Below are 6,000 nucleotides of genomic sequence, written 5' to 3' on the forward strand. Positions count from 1 at the left end.
AGAAAATCAGGAGGAGCAGACCTCCCTGGTGCTTTCTGTGACCTTTCTTACAGAGTGGATGCAAGTCTTCCTTTTTGGTGCATTTCCACCACATATGTTTTGATGGGATTTGTATACAGGATGGCAAGTGGAATCAAGAACTTGATTCTATTTATCAGAGGTCAGATGTCAAAAAATTGCTGTCATGTTCAGCAATTGCCTCCCAGATATCTATTTTTATAGATACACATATAAAAACTACTTCCCAGTGCTCTTTCCTGGGGCAGTAGAGCTAGGATTTCACACAGAAAAAGATGGGATATGCTGCTTGAATCCCAGAGAGAGATTTCTCTCACTTCCCTGGACTTCCCTTATGCCGTTGGGGAAGAATGTGGTAGGATCAGCATCAAGTTTAACCGGCCCTCAGTATCAGTCCAATATCTTATTCCATAGGTGGGATTACAGGCAAGGAACCAGAACAAATACCCAAGGTCAAAGGACATCAGAAGTCCACTGGGATAAACTAAGTCACAGAACTGATGGGCTGGCATGGGAAAGAAGGGACTGTGCCGCTTCCATTTGCCAACTGCTCCCATTTTTCTGGTATCAGCCACATCTTGGTACTCAGCACAAGATTTCAAGATTTTTCTTAAGGCTGTTGTGCTTTTCCCCTGACGTAAGAGGATATATGACTGACTCCTGTCCGATAAACTGACAGGGTAATAACTTATATAAACAAATCAGACTTGTTGACAGTAAAGATACATGGAATGTGTTGTTTGAAGGACATGAATAGTTGCTGTTGTTCAGTCTGAAATAACTTTGCTCTCCTGAATTCAATATGAAAACCTGCCAAGAAAAGTAGATTATCACAGCTGAATGTAGCTCAGAGTTATAAGACTGACAATAAGATATGCCTACTACTTTAAGTTGGCCTCTTACTGCTTTTTTCAAGGTTCAACCACAACAATCATTCTTCTGAAAGTCAGATTGTTTTGTGTAATTTTCCTACGTAGCATGACTCAGTTGCTTAAAAGTCTTTGAAATTCAAGAAGGAAAGAATCTAATGGAACCAGAAGAAAAATATACTGAATTTTAAATCTTAGGGCATCTCTGAGGCTCACCTTTTTTCCCTTATGCGTGAAGAAATAAATATAATTTGAGAATAAGATGTCATTTTCTCCCACAAAATGAATAGATGAAATAAAAGCGAATACTTTTCTGACAGTCCTTTGAGGAAATAGTTTTTGCTGGTTAAACGGAATGGACTTACATTCTGACCTTTTTGACTACGTTTTTGCTACAGTCAAATTAGTTTGTGCATCTATAGAGACAGAGACATGCCTACTTCGTTTACTGTTTCACATTTTAGTCCTCTTTTAAGGCAAAAGGACATCCAGTGATCAACTGAATTACATTATTTAAATATATTTTATGGTCTGTGCAGCAAAGATAAATACATTCCTTGGTTTCCCCAAGTGAGGTTGCCCTGGGGTTGAGCAGGAATCCTATAAGTTGTGGCTCACAGCATGATGCTGCACTTCATGCCATCCTGAACGGGAGGGGGAAAGTTGAAGGGTCAGTGGGAGCATCGGTCCTTCTCCAGGATCAAGCAGGATCTTGACTCCCATGACTTACTCTGAGGTGCACCTCCAGGCCCAGACTCCCCAGCAAGAGGAGCTGCTCTGGGAGCAGTCGGTGCCCGTGCCCTGGTGACAGAGCCATCCCTGGAGCGGCCACGGCCAGGGCGTGCTCCCAGCCCCATTGGCTTTCTGCACAACCACTGCACAGGCAGCCCACAGATACAGTCGATGGCCTGCACAAGCCTGTTCGTCATCCCCTGGCAGGCAGAGCACCACGCGCTCTCAAGGCTGGCTCCAGCCACGCTTGCAGGCAGGCCTGCAGGACCACAGCTGAGGAAGCAGGAGTCTAGGCTGGGCAGACCTAGCCAGCTGGTCACGGGCTTGACCTCCTGGTGAGGAAACAGCTCTTGCAGGGGAACTTCGCTGCAACCAGAGCAGGAACCTTCTGTCTCATCTGAACAGGCAGAGATTTTGCTCGTGGTGCTGTCAACAGCCCTGATGGGGCATATTTTCCAGTTAGTCCAGTCTATATTTTCATAAGAAGGGAAATCTTCTCTGGACAAGGAGGGTTTTGTTACCAAGGGAGGAGACGGTGTCAAGTATCAGTTCCACTGGCCGCGTCTGGGGAATTCTCTTAACCAAGGAAGAACATTAATAGGAATCCAAATGTTTGCTTACATGGCTTAATGCAAGTGAACAGTGTGACTAACATGACCTGTATCTTCACCCAAGGCAGCCTTTTTCTTGCATAAAAAAGTAATTTGAAAAGGTAGCTTCCTTTTATCTCTGTGGCAAGGTTGTTCAGTTCTTACTGAACTTTTGTTTAAGCCCTGCCAGTCAAGCTTTAGCTGTACAGACTGGGAATTTTCTCATACCACTGGTGAATTATGTTCTTCCAGCAAGCAATAACTGTTTAATTTTCAATAACAACATTCCTCTCTATGTTTGATTTAGTTCCAGTGGTACACTTTGAAACCTTCCTAATGAACTTCAGTTTTAAAATCTAATATTCTCATATTAACAGCTCTGCAAGATGCAAATGCTGGCAAAAAAAAGAAGAGTCAGTTTTCTGACTAAAAGCCGTTCAAAAAACTTAATTTTCGATTGTGTCCATAGAAAAGACAAATGGATTTGGGACGAAGATGCAGTACTTCTTCCTGAACAAAACCCTTCTAATAGAAATTTTCCCTGTGAGGAACTGAATCTGGAAGAACTGTCTCAGAGTATGTGGAACTGAAGAAATATATTAAATTGGATCCCTGTATTTCTGTTATATATTTACACTAACCTGACTGGTTCACATTCTTAGCTCCTCTGCACTACAGCTGTAAGTGCTGGAGACCTCCTGAAATCTCTGGCCATATTGCATTGTTCTTGGCTCTGACATACTAAGACACAAATGAGCTTTTGCTATGTTCTCAATAGAGCTATTTTTAAAGGACTATTTTATCTGCTAACAATCTTCTGTGTGCTCAGGAAAGTCACATGTGCCCATCCAGGGGGAAAATGAGTTTTGTGTGCCTATGTAGAAATAAGCAAGTAAAAAATGAACATTGAATTCAGGAAAATGCATTTTTAACAGTCTTGAAATTATTTGAAAATATTTGTTCAAATTCTTGAATACTTTTAACTGCAAGGTGCTTTTGGGAAGCGAGGAGGATTGTATTCACAGAACTGTAACAGGAATAATGGAGGTTTTTCTTGCATCATTCTTTCCTCCTTTTTTGGTTAGTATCTTAAGTGTTAAAATGCTTACCCAAGATATGAGCAACACAAGTTCAGTTCTTTGCCTGAGAGAATAACCTAACTACAGGGTTAAAAAGTGACAGGTATACATGAATGAGGCAGAGTAGAGTCAAACTAGCTGTCCCACTATCTTTACGTGAGCGCCTTAATGGCTAAGCTATAGGGTAGTTGAATTATCTACTGATGACACTTTTTCCTTCGCATAAAACAATAAGACCTCAGTCCAGCTTCAGAGATGAAACCTGACCACTAATCTCCAAAATAAAGAGTATTTTATTATTTATACAAAATATACCTTTTTTTTATAGGTATATATTATATTATTTATACAAAAAACCCTTCCCTACCATGTCCTCTAGCATGTTGGAGAGAGGAAGAAGTGGGAGTTGCAGATTCGAATCTGTTCTGCTGCTGGGAAGAACTGAACCAAATTTTCTCATAAACTTGGTTTAACCCCTGGATTATTTGGGGAAAAGAGTCCATCTTTTTGTCACTTGTGTCCGTCCTTTCCTCTGCTCTGCCTCACCCATTGTTCCTACAATCTAGTGTTTCAGATCAAACAAAAAGGCTTTTCATATTTAAGTTATTCGCATATCCCCTCACCGACCAATATTTAGATGGTAATTTGCTATCCTCTTGCAGCCACAGACCTCTCACTTTGAACACTAGGAACTGGGGGAACCATGCAATACAGGATAGCAGGACTTGAATATTGTAATACCCATAAAAAAATGAAATGCAATAGGCTATCAAAAGTAAGAAGCATCTTAGAAACATCACCCAATAAACACAAAGGCACTGTGTAAGGAAAAAATCAATTGGACTGCTGGAATCTACAATGGAAGAATTTTATTTTACTAAACGATATACATGTATTCGTAACAAATCTATATGTAAATACTGTTGATCAGTACATAATGACTCTTATGTTCTTGCCCTGATCTATCACTGCGCCATTCTTAAAAACATCCAAAGCACATAGAATCACAACACTCACATCAGTCAACTACTGTGCATCGACAATACTAAGGCATACTGCTGTGTCAAGCAGATAGTATGTTCATAGCTCTAATGTTCATAGACCTTAGCGAGGCTAAAACTCTGTGTTCCTCATCTCCTGTGTACTTCATCTCCTGCCCTGGGCCTTTGACTTCTTTTGTTTGTGGGACACACGTTTGACTTCTGCAGCATCTCTACTTTGCTGATCTATCTTTGCATTGTGTGTGTGAAGAAGCACGCTTTTTTTCCCTGTTTTTCTGGTTTTGACTGAAACCTGTGACACAGGTGTGCTAGTAAGGTGCGTCCTTTTCTAGGTGAGCTTCAAACACTGCACAAAAATATAAGAATAAAACGAGCCCTTGTTTCAGAGCAGTGATCCATTTAGCCCAAGATTCTCCCTCCAACTGTGTCAGAAGATACAATTTTGGGAGAGGAAATATTTTCCAGAAATTTACTACCTCCTTGGTAAAGTGGTGCTTTTAAAATACATTTTAAACTAATGTTCTAGTTTCATTGAGAGTCTCTTAGTTTTAGAATACATCATTTTCATGATTTAGAACATACATTCCTCAGCCCTCTTCTTGCCTCGGTGAAAATTCTGAGGTTTTTTAGTCTCCTAGGAGTCAGCTGCTTTATCTCCTTAACCATTTCACCTGCTTTCTCTATATCTTTTCTGATTCCACCATGTCTTCTTGAGCTGCGGTGGCTGGAGCAGGACATAGTACTTACAGTGTGGGTGCACTGATACCTTATAAAATGGCAATGAATTTCCCATCTTGTTCTCAGTACTCTCCCTGATGATGTACACATTTTATTGGGTTTTTTTGGCTGCTACCCCATATGAACCCAGGACTTCAAGGAGGTGTCAATGGTAACTCCAAGACCTCTCCTCTGAGTTATAACTTTTCAGTTCACATTGTGCAGACATGGAGTTGAGATCATTTTTCCGTAGTCTGCACTGAAGCTAGTATGATGCTTGTCTTCTTACACAACTTACCAAGTTGTTTCTGGTGTTCTTTACTATTAGCATTGCATTTCATTGCCCAAAAAGAAGTCTTGGAGAATTCACTGCATACATCCTACTCCATGTCACTGATGAAGGTGTTGAATAAAACTTTAAATCACTGAACCCTGGTGACTGACCCCATCCTTAGTAGTGATGGTTGAACTCTTTCATTTCCCCAACCCTTTCACCAGCTTTCAGTCCATAAAAGAACACCTCCTCTATCCCCATGGAAAATTACCTTTGTAATAACCACCGGTGTGAAATCGTGTCAAAGATCTTTTGAAAGTCAAAAATATTAAGTCCCCTGAATACCCTTTATCTACGTGCTTATGGACTGCCCTCAGAGAACTTCAGCAGGTGATTGAGATGGCCTTTCCTTTCACAGAAGCCATGCCGTCTTCTTCCCAACAGGGGATGTTTATCCATGTGATCAAGTATCTTACACTGTAAGATATACTCTACTATCTAATTAGGAATGGAGTCATTTGTTGGTCTGTAGTTCCACAGATCTCTTTTAGAGCCCCTTTTGCAGGTGGGAGTTTCACTGGCAGTCTGGCACAGTTGGCTGTTTCTACACATTTTCGAGACAACTTGGCCAGCAGTTCTGAAATTTCGCGTTTGAGTTCCTTCAAAATCTTGGTTGAATGCCAACCTGCCCTGGTGACTTACTGATATCGAATTTGTCTA

Source organism: Athene noctua, chromosome 1, assembly GCF_965140245.1.
Source record: "Athene noctua chromosome 1, bAthNoc1.hap1.1, whole genome shotgun sequence".
Lineage (NCBI taxonomy): Eukaryota > Metazoa > Chordata > Aves > Strigiformes > Strigidae > Athene > Athene noctua.